Raw genomic sequence first — 19592 nt, 5'->3', positions numbered from 1 at the left:
TGACAGCAGATGAACCCTGACCGATTGAAGCCTGGAGGAGTTATGACAGCAGATGAACCCTGACCGATTGAAGCCTGGAGGAGTTATGACAAGGTCTGACAGCAGACGAACCCTGACCGATTGAAGCCTGGAGGAGTTATGACAAGGTCTGACAGCAGACGAACCATGACCGATTGAAGCCTGGAGGAGTTATGACAGCAGATGAACCCTGACCGATTGAAGATGGGAGGAGTTATGACAGCAGATGAACCCTGACCGATTGAAGCCTGGAGGAGTTATGATAGCAGATGTACCCTGACCGATTGAAGCCTGGAGGAGTTATGATGCAGGATGAACCCTGACCGATTGAAGCCTGGAGGAGTTATGACAGCAGATGTACCCTGCCCGATTGAAGCCTGGAGGAGTTATGATGCAGGATGAACCCTGACCGATTGAAGCCTGGAGGAGTTATGATGCAGGATGAACCCTGACCGATTGAAGCCTGGAGGAGTTATGATGCAGGATGAACCCTGACCGATTGAAGCCTGGAGGAGTTATGACAGCAGATGTACCCTGACCGATTGAAGCCTGGAGGAGTTATGACAAGGTCTCACAGCAGATGTACCCTGACCGATTGAAGCCTGGAGGAGTTATGATGCAGGATGAACCCTGACCGATTGAAGCCTGGAGGAGTTATGACAGCAGATGAACCCTGACCGATTGAAGCCTGGAGGAGTTATGACAGCAGACGAACCCTGACCGATTGATGCCTGGAGGAGTTATGACAGCAGATGAACCCTGACCGATTGAAGCCTGGAGGCGTTATGATGCAGGATGAACCCTGACCGATTGAAGCCTGGAGGAGTTATGACAGAAGATGAACCCTGACCGATTGAAGCCTGGAGGAGTTATGACAGCAGACGAACCCTGACCGATTGAAGCCTGGAGGAGTTATGATGCAGGATGAACCCTGACCGATTGAAGCCTGGAGGAGTTATGACAGCAGATGTACCCTGACCGATTGAAGCCTGGAGGAGTTATGACAAGGTCTCACAGCAGATGTACCCTGTCCGATTGAAGCCTGGAGGAGTTATGATGCAGGATGAACCCTGACCGATTGAAGCCTGGAGGAGTTATGACAGCAGATGAACCCTGACCGATTGAAGCCTGGAGGAGTTATGACAGCAGACGAACCCTGACCGATTGATGCCTGGAGGAGTTATGACAGCAGATGAACCCTGACCGATTGAAGCCTGGAGGCGTTATGATGCAGGATGAACCCTGACCGATTGAAGCCTGGAGGAGTTATGACAGAAGATGAACCCTGACCGATTGAAGCCTGGAGGAGTTATGACAGCAGACGAACCCTGACCGATTGAAGCCTGGAGGAGTTATGACAGCAGATGAACCCTGACCGATTGAAGCCTGGAGGAGTTATGACAGCAGATGAACCCTGACCGATTGAAGCCTGGAGGAGTTATGACAGCAGATGAACCCTGACCGATTGAAGCCTGGAGGAGTTATGACAGCAGATGTACCCTGACCGATTGAGGCCTGGAGGGGTTGAAAGTGACACAGTAACACAGGAAGTGTCGATTAAATTAAAGTCATATGGGAAAATAATATGTAGCACAATTAGCAATATATACAATAACATCATAAAGCGGAAGGAGTGGCCATTTTAGAACCATACTCTCTAGTGTCCAAGAGAGGAATTTCTGACGTCTCAGTGGTGGACAAGAAGACGTTGATGGGTGCAAATCCCTGGTTGCTGAATAAGGACAGGCCTCAGTGGACAAGTCATTATGGCCGCGGATAAAATGGCTGCCAGTCTTACACTGATGTGTGTCTGTCTCGGTAAAGGCCAAATCCACTCTGCTGATCGCTTGAATTTAAATTTAAACACCACACTAATGGGAGAATATTAATTGAAAAAGATTAAATAAGGGAGAAAATGTGGAAAAAACTGACAACACCAAAACAAATATCGGAACTATCTTGAGTGAATGACTGACTATGTGGGATAAATAGACGGAAATAAAGAAGAGACTGGTTTCATTCTCATTTACTAATTGAGCAGATTGCTTAGGTAAATCACTGTTATAGTCAGAATGATAAAGGGTCTCATTTAAAATCAATGGGACTTAGAGTGCCTGTTCTCCAATGGGCTAGTCGCTAGAACCCATGGGAGTGAGTGAGTATGTTCTGAGAGATGAGATCTTAGGTCTACAGACTGTTCTCCCTCACGTCCTCATGGGAAGCGTAAGACAATGAGCTTTGAAGGTTAATTAAAGTTGATCATGGGAGAATCTGGATTTAGGCACCTGGCAAGGTAAAGGATTGAATCCCCGAGCTGACAAGGTAAACATTTGTTCATAACTGGCTTGCCTAGTTAAATAAAGGTTCAATATTTGTATTTTTTAAATGTTACTATTGACTGGTCTGTCTTGCTGTAACTCTTTCCTGTTGAGAAAAGTACAAATGTAAATTACTCACCATGTTCTTTCTTCTAAGTTAGAAAGACGCGTTGAAAGGTGGGCCAGCTTTTCTTCCAGTGAAAAAAATATAGAAAGGGAGAGACAAAAAATAAAATAAAATCCCCTGGTGAAACTTTTATGTCATTGTGAGACTTTAAAACCACTGAGCAACTCATTTAAAACCTGGACAAAATCCTTGAGCTCCAAAAAAAATTGCAGCTATTCATGGTGAATATGACCATTCTATTTCTCATTTCAGACACTCCTAGACGATCAATGGTAAGAACCCAGCCTCTGTCTGTTTGGAACAAAGGTTTTTAATGAGACCTTATTGGAAAGGGGGAGGAGATATCTCTACGGAGTAAAATAAAGGCTTTTGAGATCATTTAATCAGCTTTCCTCATGTGTCCGCTTCTCATACCACGGCAAAAACTGCACTTAGTTGTTAGGCCCATGCAAGAAAGGATATGACTTCATACAGGAGGGATTTAAATGAATGCTCGACAGAGTTCCTTTGGTGGGAAAAAATAATGGGAATCGGCTCGGCTTAAATTATTGGATTTGTTGAATGAAGTGTAAAAGTTAATGCTTGCCTGTGAGTATTACCAAAGACAAGTGGAAGAAGAGAGACACACAGGGAGAAAGAGAGAGAGAGAGAGAGAGAGAGAGAGAGAGAGAGAGAGAGAGAGAGAGAGAGAGAGAGAGAGAGAGAGAGAGAGAGAGAGAGAGAGAGAGAGAGAGAGAGAGAGAGAGAGAGAGAGGAAAAGAGGGAAAGTGAGAGAGAGAGACACAGAGAGAGAGAGGAAAAGTGAGTGAGAGAGAGAGAGAGAGCGAGAAAGAGAAAAACAGAAAGACAGAAGACATTATGAGTACATTATGATTAAATTCAACCCTCTGAGACAATTCCCAAGCATCCTTCACTTAAAACACAAATTCAATTCAATATGCTATGCAATAAATGCTTTATTGCCATAAATGGGTGGTTGCCACTTTTCCCAAAGCAATGTATATAAAGTATTACATAAATTAACAATATGTTTGAGGAACAGCAATAATATATATCAACAAAACAATTATACATGGAAATAATGAACAAAAAGTAAACTAACAGCAAGAAGTGAGAAATTCAGTCTGAAAAGGCTGACGGATATGACATGGTGGGATCTACTGTCTCTATTACATTATGACAGACCAGGATATAATCTGGAGCTAGATCTACTGTCTCTATTATGAAAGACCAGGATATAATCTGGAGCTAGATCTACTGTCTCTATTATGACAGACCAGGATATAATCTGGAGCTAGATCTACTGTCTCTATTATATTATGACAGACCAGGATATAATCTGGAGCTAGATCTACTGTCTCTATTACATTATGACAGACCAGGATATAATCTGGAGCTAGATCTACTGTCTCTATTATATTATGACAGACCAGGATATAATCTGGTGCTAGATCTACTGTCTCTATTATATTATGACAGACCAGGATATAATCTGGAGCTAGATCTACTGTCTCTATTACATTATGACAGACCAGGATATAATCTGGAGCTAGATCTACTGTCTCTGTTATATTACGACAGATCAGGATATAATCTGGAGCTAGATCTACTGTCTCTATTATATTACGACAGACCAGGATATAATCTGGAGCTAGATCTACTGTCTCTATTATATTATGACAGACCAGGATATAATCTGGAGCTAGATCTACTGTCTCTATTATATTACGACAGACCAGGATATAATCTGGAGCTAGATCTACTGTCTCTATTATATTACGACAGACCAGGATATAATCTGGAGCTAGATCTACTGTCTCTGTTATATTACGACAGATCAGGATATAATCTGGAGCTAGATCTACTGTCTCTATTATATTACGACAGACCAGGATATAATCTGGAGCTAGATCTACTGTCTCTATTATATTATGACAGACCAGGATATAATCTGGAGCTAGATCTACTGTCTCTATTACATTATGACAGACCAGGATATAATCTGGAGCTAGATCTACTGTCTCTATTATATTATGACAGACCAGGATATAATCTGGAGCTAGATCTACTGTCTCTATTACATTATGACAGACCAGGATATAATCTGGAGCTAGATCTAGTGTCTCTATTATATTATGACAGACCAGGATATAATCTGGAGCTAGATCTACTGTCTCTATTATATTATGACAGACCAGGATATAATCTGGAGCTAGATCTACTGTCTCTATTATATTATGACAGACCAGGATATAATCTGGAGCTAGATCTACTGTCTCTATTATATTATGACAGACCAGGATATAATCTAGAGCTAGATCTACTGTCTCTATTATATTATGACAGACCAGGATATAATCATGAGATAGATCTACTGTCTCTATTATATTATGACAGACCAGGATATAATCATGAGATAGATCTACTGTCTCTATTACATTATGACAGACCAGCATATAATCTGGAGCTAGATCTACTGTCTCTATTATATTATGACAGACCAGGATATAATCTGGAGATAGATCTACTGGCTCTATTATATTATGACAGACCAGGATATAATCTGGAGCTAGATCTACTGGCTCTATTATATTATGACAGACCAGGATATAATCTGGAGCTAGATCTACTGTCTCTATTATATTATGACAGACCAGGATATAATCTGGAGCTAGATCTACTGTCTCTATTATATTATGACAGACCAGGATATAATCTGGAGCTAGATCTACTGTCTCTATTATATTATGACAGACCAGGATATAATCTAGAGCTAGATCTACTGTCTCTATTATATTATGACAGACCAGGATATAATCATGAGATAGATCTACTGTCTCTATTATATTATGACAGACCAGGATATAATCATGAGATAGATCTACTGTCTCTATTACATTATGACAGACCAGCATATAATCTGGAGCTAGATCTACTGTCTCTATTATATTATGACAGACCAGGATATAATCTGGAGATAGATCTACTGTCTCTATTATATTATGACAGACCAGGATATAATCTGGAGCTATATCTACTGTCTCTATTATATTATGACAGACCAGGATATAATCTGGAGCTAGATCTACTGGCTCTATTATATTATGACAGACCAGGATATAATCTGGAGCTAGGTCTACTGTCTCTATTATGACAGACCAGGATATAATCTGGAGCTAGATCTACTGTCTCTATTATATTATGACAGACCAGGATATAATCTGGAGCTAGGTCTACTGTCTCTATTATGACAGACCAGGATATAATCTGGAGCTAGATCTACTGTCTCTATTATGACAGACCAGGATATAATCTGGAGCTAGATCTACTGTCTCTATTATATTATGACAGACCAGGATATAATCTGGAGCTAGATCTACTGTCTCTATTATATTATGACAGACCAGGATATAATCTGGAGCTAGATCTACTGTCTCTATTATATTATGACAGACCAGGATATAATCTGGAGCTAGGTCTACTGTCTCTATTATGACAGACCAGGATATAATCTGGAGCTAGATCTACTGTCTCTATTATATTATGACAGACCAGGATATAATCTGGAGCTAGGTCTACTGTCTCTATTATGACAGACCAGGATATAATCTGGAGCTAGATCTACTGTCTCTGTTATACTACGACCGTCCAGGACTTAAATTGCAGCTAGATCTACTGACTCAATTATTTTATGACAGGCCAGGGCAATCTGCAGCAATATCTACTATCTCTACGTTTTGTCCTAACAAAGTGCAGATTCTCCTCAACAGGCAGTTGAAGAAATCCGGCAATTCTTTATTTAAATTTCAGGAGATAAATACCTTTGATTGAGTCATATGTGCAGCAGTGGGATAGGAAGTGTTGCTCATTCTCTAGTTCACCTGACCCACAGTGTTTACATAGTCTTTCTTCTCTGACTGTCCATGTTGTTCTATGGCATCTCTATGGCCAGGCTATGGTCACTGTGTCTGACCTTCCATGTTTTTCAATGGCGTCTCTATGGCCAGGCTATGGTCACTCATAGCCTGGCCATAATTTTGACAAGGTGTTGTGCTAATTTGATATTTAGAATTTGGTAAAATTGAGGTCTGTAATTAAAATGAGTGTATGTACAGTATTTTAGTTAGAGATTTCTATTTGTTCGAATTTTGTTATTTGTGGTCAAATGGTTGAAATTAGCTGGTGCTTCCGGGCCAGTTGCTCTAAAGGGTCACTCTCTGGGTTGTGATGTTTGCATAAGAAAGCCTTGTTGATGATAACATGCTGCATCACAGTGTGCTAGGTGAGTCCAGAATTTGGTGACTCTTTTCTTATTAATTTGGAGCGCTAGGGGGAATCTCCAAAGTTTTGCCCTACAGGCTCATTGTCTCACATCAGATAGAGCAGTGATATGTCTCGTATCGAGCAACCGGTACCGGTACCGGGATGGATCAAAAGGTATCCGGTTACAACGGACCATAATATTACCTGGCTGACATCTTTCGCTGAACCCCTTTTAGGCCTTAAAACTGTCTTGATGTCAATAATGTTTTGCGTTTTTTTTTTGGTGAGGAAGTCTTAGTCTTGTCATTGTACATCTAGCTAAGGATTAGTGTGCTTCAATGAGCAGTATTTCTGAAAACTAGCATCAATTTGTTGAAATGTTACCTGAGCCAATCACTGAATTCATATTTGACTGAAACCATATTTGACTGAAACAATGCTGCTAACCAACCAGCTACCTACTTAGTGCTGCACACACAATGTTGACTCTTCCGACAAAAGCTAGTTAGCAAACCACAGTAGCAGGTAGTGCATAATGCTTACATTATTATGAGTGTTCATAAAACAGCTGTTGTTCTGCCACAAAACATTACAGGTGCCTCCCGAGTCAGCTGCTGCGCTCAGCTGACCCAATGATACGATCATTGTGGAAACATATTGATCTATGGATGGATTTCTGATGACAGTCAATTCCTCTTAATTGTGTGGCTCCATGTCTATAACTTCAGGGTAATTTAAACAGACTAAGCAAGCTTTTTATGTCAGTGAAGGAAGATCTAGCTGACTAGCTAGCTATGCCAGTAAGCTAGCTAGCTACAACAGTTAGCTACACAGCTGATGAAGTCACTGCACTGGTGACCAACGTCCTGGCACAGAATGTGATAATCCACTGGTTTGTTTTTTATTTTCTCACAATTGCAAAACTATTAAATCACTGTCAAAAGGATTGCAATAATTTAGCTAGCTAATTTTCTTCCTATTTAGTGGAATCATAGGAGAGCACAATGACATAACAAATGTGTAATTATCTTTTCATTTTTGAATGGTGGAAATTGCTCAATATTCAAATTTGAATATGAGTTCAACATCCTACAAGACATATCGGTTGAGGGACGAGCGTTGCGGAGCAGTGACACTATTTCATGTGAGACAATGTTACAGGCTAGGTTTGGGGCATTTCTGTGCTCGCCTACAATATTTCTCCATTGATATAGGGTCTTTCTAATTGCAAAACATGCTCTGCGTGTTTTATCTGTTAGAGAATTTATGGCCATGTCAAACGGCCCAGATTAACTTCTATTCAGACCAAGGCAAGTGTAGTTGGTGGTGTGTTTCAGGGTTGCTTCTCCTGGGGTGAAATTATATCTACTTTCCTGAGATGTGGACTTTTTCTGAAAGATCACCACTATGTTTTTTTTCCATTAATGGATAGTGCCCAGTCCTTACAATACTGTTTAGGAAGGACAGGCTTTGTTGTAGCCCCTGTTCTGTTGGTGACAAGATTACTAAGTCATCGGCATATAAAATAAACATGATTTATTTTCCAGAGATGTAGATCATTCTAATATGGTAGCCAGTTCATTTATATAACTATTGAATAAGGTCGGGCTCATATTACAACCTTGTCTCACTCCTCTGTCCTGACTAAAGAATGATGTACTTTTGTTCTTTACATTTACACAACATTTGTTTTCCTTATAGATGACATGAATAATATCATAGACCTTGCCTCCTACACCACTTGATGGAGTTTAAAGAACATACCTTCATGCCATATAAAATCAAAGGCATTTTGAATGTCTATAAAACAGGCAAATATTTTTTGTTCGTGAGTTTGGTGGACAGGGAAGACACAACTTTTTCCACATTTTGTTGTGTTAAATTTAGATTTTGTGTCGCTGGCCGGCACTCAATACCCCATAATGTCAAAGTGGAATTATGTTTTCAGAAATGTTTACTAAAAAAGGTAAGGTCAATTCAGCCCCTGTGTTATAGCAAGGCTAAATAAGTTCAAGAGTAAAAATGTGCATAACAAGTCATATAATAAGTTGCATGTGTCACGCCCTGATCTGTTTCAACTGTCCTTGTGCTCGTCTCCACCCTATTCCAGGTGTCGCCCATCTTCCCCATTATCCCCTGGGTACTTATACCTGTGTCTCTGTTTGTCTGTTGCCAGTTTGTCAAGTAAATTTCATAGTTTTGATGTCCTCACTATTATTCTACAATGTAGAAAATTGTGAAAATAAAGAAAAACCCTTGAATGAGTAAGTGTGTCCAAACTTTTGACTGGTACGGTATGTAAATTAGATATTTCTGTATTTCATTATCAATAAATTTGAAAAACATATTTTCACTTTGTCATTATCGTTTTGTGTGTCGATGGGTGAGAAAACAATCTATTTCATCCATTTCGAATTCAGGCTGTAACACAACAAAATGTGGAGTACATCAAGGGTATACGTTCAGAATGCTCTGTATGTGATCTGTTCACTGTTGATGGAGGAATCCAATTTGACTTTTGCTTAATAAAATGTTGAGTCCACTTAGGAAGGCCTGGTCAATTTATCGTTGGCTAATTTAAATTAAATAAAATGTCAATAAAGTTTTCAATATCAGTACTATTAAATGCTGCCTCATATTCAACATGTATTTTTTATTTATTTTTTTACATCCAATTGGTAGTTACAGGCTTGTACCATTACTGCAACTCCAGTATGGACTCGGGAGAGGTTGAGAGCCATGTGTCCTCCGAAACATGTCCCTGCCAAGCCGCACTGCTCGCTTAACCCGGAAGCCAGCTGCACCAGTGTGTTGGAGGAAACACTATACAACTGACGACCGAAGTCAGCATGCATGAGCCAAGGCCCGCCACAAGAAGATGCTAGAGCACGATGGGACAAGGACATCCTGGCCGGCCAAACCCTCCCCTAACCCGGAGGCCATAGGGCCAAACCCTCCCCTAACCCGGAGGCCATAGGGCCAAACCCTCCCCTAACCCGGAGGCCATAGGGCCAAACCCTCCCCTAACCCGGAGGCCATAGGGCCAATTGTGCACTGCCTCATGGGTCTCCCGGTCGGCTGCGACACAGCCTGGGATCGAACCTGGGTACGTAGTGACGACTCTAGTGCTGAGATGCAGTGCCTTAGACCACTCGGGAGGCCAACATGGCTAGTTTTTGTCAACCTGATTCTCTCTCGATCGACTCCAAACATTTACAGTCGCGTCACTAAACGCCGCTTCCCCCAACAGGGATTGCACCAGTTTAGATGAAGGTCACACTGGGTTTCTCTGCCATTATCTGACAGGGGTGAAATATAAGAGGTTGTTGATAATAAAAGCTCTGTCTGTGTGATGGGAAGAGCCACTTTGCTGTAGGAGAAAGGTCCATTGTTGAAATAGGATTGAATATGACATGTTTTTGTCAGTGCTAGCCAGATATTACTTTGACAACACAGGCAGTGTGTCAGAGGGAATAGTCTACAGAAAGCCTTCTTTATTTTCAATGGTATTCTCTGGGTTGATATGATCAACCATTGACATGATCAAACCAAAGACTATCTACATACTGTAAAACACCTCCAAAGTGTTACGAATAGCTGTCAAAGTTCTGGTCCAATGAAAATGACACCTCAGTGGTCCCCTCATTATCCTCAGAATATTCAAATGATTTTGAAAGAATAAATAATTATATGTTTCCATTGATGAATGTGTCGTTTTGTAAGTAAAAGTATAACTGTGAGTGTGTGTGTCTCTGTCTGCGTGTGCCTGGCCGGTGCGAGTGTACACGTGTGTGTGAAAGCATTTGATCGCGGGTGCGTGTGTCTGTGCATGCGTGCGAGTGTGCGTGTGCGTGTGCGTGTGCGTGTGTGTGTGTGTGTGTGTGTGTGTGTGTGTGTGTGTGTGTGTGTGTGTGTGTGTGTGTGTGTGTGTGTGTGTGTGTGTGTGTGTGTGTGTGTGTGTGTGTGTGTGTATGTCTGATGTCCGGGGTAACGAGGCTGCTCTCCTGGATCAACAAGCTAATTATCACCTTCTCCGAGAGACTCTCTCTCCTCCTCCTCCTCCTCCATATCCACACACCTACTGAACACAGACATCCACACACACCTCATTACACAAGACAAGAAGACACACCACACACACCATTTACTGTACACTGACAGTGTGTGTGTGTGTGTGTGTGTGTGTGTGTGTGTGTGTGTGTGTGTGTGTGTGTGTGTGTGTGTGTGTGTGTGTGTGTGTGTGTGTGTGTGTGTGTGTGTGTGTGTGTGTGTGTGTGTGTGTGTGTGTGTGTGCCTGCACCAATGCCTGTACTTGAATATGGAATCCCTGAAGCCCAAAGCAACAATAAAAAAATTGTTAGACTCTCTTATGTCGTCCAACAATTTATTTAAAAAAATAATTGTTCCAAGAAGATACTAAGTCATTCTAATGAGAAAATAAGTAGTATTTTTTTATTTTGTCTATTTAGGCCTTTTTTTCATAACATTTCGAAGTTGCTCCATACTGCACATTTCTAAGTGTTTTTCACAGCCTTGGTTGCTCTATATCTCCATCCTCCGACATTACATTTACATTTAAGTCATTTAGCAGACGCTCTTATCCAGAGCGACTTACAAATTGGAAAGTTCATACATATTCATACATATTCATCCTGGTCCCCCCCTGGTCCCCCCGTGGGGAATGAACCCACAACCCTGGCGTTGCAAGCGCCATGCTCTACCAACTGAGCCACACGGGACCGTGTGGCTCAAACATTAATTCCAAATGTTTAAATTAAGAGTTAAGGTTTTGGATAGGATTAAAACAAAAAACAACTTCACTGTTAAGTTTAGGCATTCATTCCGAATGGTTAAAGTGGGTTAAGGTTTGGGATAGGTTTAAAAACACAAAACAAATATCGTTGTTACCACTTGGATTGAACACATGAACCTTGGAAGGACTGTGCAGAAAGAGCAACCCGGGGTGTCGACAACACTTCTAAATTTAACGTTTGGAGTAACTTTGAAATTTGTCGTTTGGAGAAACGTCAAAATCTAAAGTCAAATTGATTAAGCCCTGAGATCTTGTTGGCCAACTTACAAGCTCTGGCATTCAAAAGCAGCCCTATCAAAGAACTGTCAATTAATAACCATATCAAAGGATGGAATCAGTAATAAAATGAGCTGATTGAACAAGATACCAAGTCGTATGGACGAGATAATTCCTGACACAACCTAATCCATTTAGCTACCACAGCCAATTCAAGATACATCTACTCTGTTGGAAACAGCGACTTGAGATCTTCCCCCTGTCTGAACAGTTTAGCGCTGTTCCTCCCCGTCTCTATCCCTCTTCAAGCATCTCCTCTTGGTGGGATTGCGACCGATGCTTGCCCATTGTTTGCTTCCTTGTTCTGTCTTGTCATTTGTTTGTTTGTTTTACCGCATGATGATTCACATGCTCAGCCTTAATAGCCAAGGACATTTAATTCATTTTGTTATGCTAAATTCCTAAGACTGAATGCAAAAGCAAGCACGGGATCATATAATGGGTGTATTTCGGGGTTGCCTTCTAGGACTTGGCAGGAGAAGTGAGGAAAACAAGAGCATTGAACTGTTAGGTTCTAATTATCAGAGTAAGAACTTGACGGACACTATGAAATCTTAAACTAAGTTTATTCGCCCATTGGGTCAATACAGCTGTGTCAGACAAAGACACGGTTCCACCAGTGGTGGTATATATACACTCCAGTTTGGGGTGGAATCTCCTCCTCTCTAACCATTACATCTCTATAAGGGCACGAGGCGAGACCCAAATGCAGACACAGGAGGCAGATGGTTGAGCGCCGATATTTATTATAACAAAAGGGGTAGGCAAAAGGCAGGTCGGGGACAGGCGAGAGTTCATAAACGAGGTCAGAGTCGAAAACAGTACAAGGGGATAGGAAGGCTTGAGGTCAGAACAGGCAGAGTGGTCAGGCAGGCGGATTCGGTGTCAGGACAGGCAGGGGTCAGAACCAGGAGGGCTAGGAAACAACAGAAACTGGGAAAAATAGGAGCTAGGAGAACCGCTGGTTGACTTGGCAAAACAAGACGAACTGGCACAGAGAGACAGGAAACACAGGGATAAATACACCGGGGACTAATGGGGAAAACAGGAGACACCTGGAGGTGGGTGGGAGACAATCACAAACACAGGTAAAACAGATCAGGGAGTGACACATCTCTGTTGCTAGGCAGGAAATGTGGTGACGCGGGTAAATAACTGTTCCTTCTCCCTTCATGTGACCTGACCTGACCTTGACCCCCTTCATCACTGGGGCGGCAGGAAGCCTAGTGGTTAGAGAGATGGGCCACTAACTGAAAGGTTGCTAGATCGAATCCCTGAGCTGACTATGTAAAGATCTGTCGTTCTGCCCCTTAACAAGGCAGTTAACCCACTGTTCCTAGGCCATCATTGTAAATACGAATTTGTTCTTAACTGACTTGCCTAGTTAAATAAATAAAATCACTAATCCATGACTCTCTCCCCTTATCAATGCCTGCCGCATGTGATTGTTTTCTCTACACTCAGTATATTCCAAGCTTAATTTCCTCCACCATATACCTTCCTCCTACAGATACCCATTAACTTCTGGTGTTGACCCTCTTAACCATAGGACTCAATATTGCAATAAGATACCTGATAATTAATCCTATTCCAAGTTTAGGAGTTAAAACCCAGAAGAAATCAGAACGAAGGCCGTATATATACTGTAGGTCTGCAATTCACACTGGGTTTCTCTGCCATTATCTGACAGGGGTGAAATATAAGAGGTCGTTGCTAATAAAAGCTCTGTCTGTGTGATGGGAAGAGCCGCTCCGCTGTAGGTGAAAGGTGATGGGAAGAGCCGCTCCGCTGTAGGTGAAAGGTGATGGGAAGAGCCGCTCCGCTGTAGGTGAAAGGTGATGGGAAGAGCCGCTCCGCTGTAGGTGAAAGGTGATGGGAAGAGCCGCTCCGCTGTAGGTGAAAGGTGATGGGAAGAGCCGCTCCGCTGTAGGTGAAAGGTGATGGGAAGAGCCGCTCCGCTGTAGGTGAAAGGTGATGGGAAGAGCCGCTCCGCTGTAGGTGAAAGGTGATGGGAAGAGCCGCTCCGCTGTAGGTGAAAGGTGATGGGAAGAGCCGCTCCGCTGTAGGTGAAAGGTGATGGGAAGAGCCGCTCCGCTGTAGGTGAAAGGTGATGGGAAGAGCCGCTCCGCTGTAGGTGAAAGGTGATGGGAAGAGCCGCTCCGCTGTAGGTGAAAGGTGATGGGAAGAGCCGCTCCGCTGTAGGTGAAAGGTGATGGGAAGAGCCGCTCCGCTGTAGGTGAAAGGTGATGGGAAGAGCCGCTCCGCTGTAGGTGAAAGGTGATGGGAAGAGCCGCTCCGCTGTAGGTGAAAGGTGATGGGAAGAGCCGCTCCGCTGTAGGTGAAAGGTGATGGGAAGAGCCGCTCCGCTGTAGGTGAAAGGTGATGGGAAGAGCCGCTCCGCTGTAGGTGAAAGGTGATGGGAAGAGCCGCTCCGCTGTAGGTGAAAGGTGATGGGAAGAGCCGCTCCGCTGTAGGTGAAAGGTGATGGGAAGAGCCGCTCCGCTGTAGGTGAAAGGTGATGGGAAGAGCCGCTCCGCTGTAGGTGAAAGGTGATGGGAAGAGCCGCTCCGCTGTAGGTGAAAGGTGATGGGAAGAGCCGCTCCGCTGTAGGTGAAAGGTGATGGGAAGAGCCGCTCCGCTGTAGGTGAAAGGTGATGGGAAGAGCCGCTCCGCTGTAGGTGAAAGGTGATGGGAAGAGCCGCTCCGCTGTAGGTGAAAGGTGATGGGAAGAGCCGCTCCGCTGTAGGTGAAAGGTGATGGGAAGAGCCGCTCCGCTGTAGGTGAAAGGTGATGGGAAGAGCCGCTCCGCTGTAGGTGAAAGGTGATGGGAAGAGCCGCTCCGCTGTAGGTGAAAGGTGATGGGAAGAGCCGCTCCGCTGTAGGTGAAAGGTGATGGGAAGAGCCGCTCCGCTGTAGGTGAAAGGTCTGTTGTTGAAATCACCACCTTCCGGAGACACCTGAAACCCCACCTCTTTAAGGAATACCTAGGATAGGATAAAGTAATCCTCCTAACCCCCCCCCCCCCTCCCCCTTAAAAGAGTTAGATGCACTATTGTAAAGTGGTTGTTCCACTGGATATCATAAGGTGAATGCACCAATTTGTAAGTCGCTCTGGATAAGAGCGTCTGCTAAATGACTTAAATGTAAATGTAATGTAAATGAAATAGGATTGAATATGACATGTTTTTGTCAGTGCTAGCCAGATATTACTTCGACAACGCAGGCATTTAAATTAATCTGTTGGGTTTGGTTGGTGAGAGAGTGATTTACGCTAGCACATTAGCGACTAATGCTTCAGACTGGGGACGACAAATCATGTGACCTTTACCCAGCACTGACAGAGTGGAGCGGTATTGTGACTTGTTTTGTCTTCTCGCCCAAACCTTTGTGTCAGAGGGAATAGTCTACAGAAATCCTTCTTTTATTTTCAATGGTATTCTCTTGAGAGAAGCTTTCGGTCCAGTAAGTGTTGGTCAAACAGCCTATCAGCTCAATCAGTCACATTGAAAATGATCCACCAATGATCATATTGATATGATATTATACGATATTAATATTGATACGACATTGATATGATCAACCATTGATATGATCAAACCAAAGACTATCTACATACTGTAAAACACCTCCAAAGTGTTACGAATAGCTGTCAAAGTTCTGGTCCAATGAAAATGACACCTCAGTGGTCCCCTCATTATCCTCAGAATATTCAAATGATTTCTGAAATAATAAATAATTCAACGTTTCCGTTGATGAATGTGTCGTTTTGTAAGTAAAAGTAAAACCGCGTGAACGTGTGCGTGTCTCTGTCTGCGTGCCTTTAAGCGCGTGCGAGCGTGTGTGTGTGTGTGTGTGTGTGATTTCCATGGTAACGGGGCTGTTCTCCTGGATCAACCAGCTAATTATCACCTTCTACGAAGGACTCTCTCTCCTCCGAGTCCTCCTCCATATCCACACTCCTACTGAACACAGACATCCACACACACCTCATTACACAAGACAAGAAGACACACCACACACACCATTTACTGTACACTGACACTGTGTGCATATGTGTATGTGTGTGTGTGTGCGTGTGTGTATCTGTTTCTGTGTCTGTGTGTGTGTGTGTGTGTATCTGTTTCTGTGTCTGTGTGTGTGTGTGTGTGTGTGTGTGTGTGTGTGTGTGTGTGTGTGTGTGTGTGTGTGTGTGTGTGTGTGTGTGTGTGTGTGTGTGTGTGTGTGTGTGTGTGTGTGTGTGTGTGTGTGTGTGTGTGTGTGTGTGTGTGTGTGTGTGTGTGTGTGTGTGTGTGCGCGTTTGTATGTGTCTGTGTGTGGGTGTGTGTGTGTGTGTGCCCGCACCAAATGCCTGTACAAAAATAAACACAGACGCATTAATAACACACACCCCTCCATCCAAAATAATGAATGTTTCCTGTATAAAAGTGAGTAGCTGTCCTTCGTCTCTTATCAGACGCTGCGTGTTTTTTCTTGCACCGTTAGCGGATTAGTGTGTCATTCTGAGTTAGCGCTTTTGCCTGCGTGGCTGTGTCCGGAGGCCTCACACAATCTAATCCATTTAGCCACCACAGCCGTTTGGTGCAGTTTAAACACCCACACTTCAGAACCGGAGTCAATTTAAAATATGTTTTACTTTGATGTCTGCCGCTTTCCTCTCCGTTATTGGGAGATATGGAGCATTTACTGTAAAAGCCAAAAAGACGGAGAGAATGAATTAGAGTGCAAGACCTCCAACCTAACAGGCCAAACAGAACAGTTCTCTGCTTAACATCCTGAGAGAGAGAGCAACGGACTACGAGAGAGATAAGACGTATGATAGCTAGAGGACTCCTGATATCTCCAGGAGTGATGAGTTATGTCTTTATCTGTTGTGGTCTAATACTGTCTTTTTGCTAGCTGGGACCATCTACTTTCAGTGAACTGCTGACTGCTCATTTGCAGATAGTTGTTGACACATTGACAAGGATCAAGGGGCAGGGCAATCAGTGGCTGTGTTGGAGGGGGAGTGTCTTCACTACTTTGTTTCCTTTTCTGTTTCCTTTCCTCCAACCCTAACCACTCAGCCCCTACTCAGATGGGCCATGGGCCATCGCAATCTTCACTCTCGTTTTCCACCTACTCTCTTCTATCCTATTATTTCTCCCATCTGCTAAATCCTTCTCCCTCCTGTCTCCTGATTCTGCCTCTTCAACTTTACTCTCCTCCCTTTCCACATCCTATGACTCGCACGGCCCACTTTCCTCCCAGGCCGGCCCGTGGCTGAGTGACTCATTGCGAGCTTACAGAACAGGGCTGCGGGCAGCTGTGCGAAATTAGACGAAAACGAAACTTCCGGAGGATCTATCATCCTTTCACTCCCTCCTCTTTACCTTCTCTTCCTGTGTATCTGCTGCTAACGCAACTTTTTACCACTCTAAATTTCAAGCTTCTGCCTCTAACCCTAGGAAACTATTTTCCACCTTCGCCTCCCTTCTTAATCCTCCACCCCTCCCCCCTCACACTTCGGATGACTTTATCAACCACTTTGAAAAAAAGGTTGATGACATCCGCTACTCATTTACTCATCGTATTGAGTTCACTGGTCCCATTCACACAGAACTACCCTGAACCTTGACCTCTTTCACCCTTCTCTCTCCAGATGACATCCTGTGACTAGTGAAGTCTGGCCGTCCGACAAACTGCCCGCTCGACCCCATCCCCTCCTCCCTTCTCCAGGCCATCTCAGGAGACCTTTTCCCATTCCTCACATCCCTCATCAACTCATCCCTGACCACTGGCTGTGTCCCGTCCTCATCAACTCATCCCTGACCTCTGGCTGTGTCCCGTCCTCATCAACTCATCCCTGACCACTGGCTACGTCCCATCCTCATCAACTCATCCCTGACCACTGGCTGTGTCCCGTCCTCATCAACTCATCCCTGACCACTGGCTACGTCCCATCCTCATCAACTCATCCCTGACCACTGGCTGTGTCCCATCCTCATCAACTCATCCCTGACCACTGGCTGTGTCCCATCCTCATCAACTCATCCCTGACCACTGGCTGTGTCCCATCCTCATCAACTCATCCCTGACCACTGGCTGTGTCCCATCCTCATCAACTCATCCCTGACCACTGGCTGTGTCGCATCCTCATCAACTCATCCCTGACCACTGGCTGTGTCCCATCCTCATCAACTCATCCCTGACCACTGGCTACGTCCCATCCTCATCAACTCATCCCTGACCACTGGCTGTGTCCCATCCTCATCAACTCATCCCTGACCACTGGCTACGTCCCATCCTCATCAACTCATCCCAGACCACTGGCTGTGTCCCATCCTCATCAACTCATCCCAGACCACTGGCTGCGTCCCCTCTGACTTCAAAAAGGCCTGAGTTGCTCCCCTCCTCAAGAAACCAACACTTGACTCATCTGACGTCAAAAACTACAGACCTGTATCCCTTCTTTCTCTTCTTTCCAAAACACTTGAGCCTGCTTTCTCTGATCAACTTTCTTGTTTTTCTCTCGCAGAACGATTTTCTTGACCCCAACCAGTCTGGCTTCAAGACGGGTCACTCAACTGAGACTGCTCTTCTCTGTGTCACGGAGGCTCTCCGCACTGCCAAAGCTGACTCTCTCTCCTCTGTTCTCATCCTCCTAGATCTATCCGCTGCCTGTGACGCTGTGAACAATCAGATCATTCTCTCCACCCTCTCACGGCTGGCCATCTCAGGCTCTGAACACTCTTGCATTGCATCCTACCTGGCAGACCGCTCCTAGCAGGTGACGTGGAGAGGATCTCTGTCTGTACCACATACTCTCACTGCTGGTGTCCCCCAGGGCTCCCCCATCACGGTTGACAACTCCACAGTGTCGACCTCCCAGAGTGCAAAGAACATTGGCGTGACCGTGGACAACACCCTGTCGTTCTCTGTAAACATCAAAGAAGTGACCCCCTCCTGCAGGTTCATGCTCTACAACATCCGTAGAATTTGACACTACCTCACACAGGAAGCGGCGCAGGTCCTAATCCAGGCACTTGTCCTCATCCGTCTGGACTACTGTCACTCGCTGTTGGCTGGGCTCCCCGCTTGACTCATCAAACCCCTGCCACATATCCAGAATGCTGCAGCCCGCATGGTTTTCAACCTTCCCAAGTTCTCTCATGTAATCCCGTTCCTCCGCACACTTCCCTGACTTCCAGTCGAAGTTCGCATCCACTACAAGACCATGGTGCTTACCTACGGAACAGCGAGAGGAACTGCCCCTCCCTACCTTCAGTTTATGCTCAAACCCTACACCCCAACCTGAGCACTCCTTTCTGGCACATCAGGTCTCTAGGCCCTGCCACCCCTGCAGCTCTCACTCAGTCCAGTCCAAGCTCTTCTCTGTCCTGGCACCCCAATGGTGGAACCAGCTTCCCCGGGATGCTAGGGCTGTCCTAGCATCAGGGAGAAGATGGTCAGGGACTCTGCTGTCCTAGCATCAGGGAGGAGATGGGCAGGGACTCTGCTGTCCTAGCATCAGGGAGGAGATGGTCAGGGACTCTGCTGTCCTAGCATCAGGGAGGAGATGGTCAGGGACTCTGCTGTCCTAGCATCAGGGAGAAGATGGTCAGGGACTCTGCTGTCCTAGCATCAGGGAGAAGATGGACAGGGACTCTGCTGTCCTAGCATCAGGGAGAAGATGGGCAGGGACTCTGACAGCAGAGTCCCTGACCATCTTCTCCCTGATGCTAGGACAGCAGAGTCCCTGACCATCTCCCGAAAACATCTGAAACCCTACCTCTTCCAA

Source organism: Salvelinus alpinus, chromosome 11, assembly GCF_045679555.1.
Source record: "Salvelinus alpinus chromosome 11, SLU_Salpinus.1, whole genome shotgun sequence".
NCBI lineage: Eukaryota > Metazoa > Chordata > Actinopteri > Salmoniformes > Salmonidae > Salvelinus > Salvelinus alpinus.
This window is presented reverse-complemented; position numbering follows the sequence as displayed.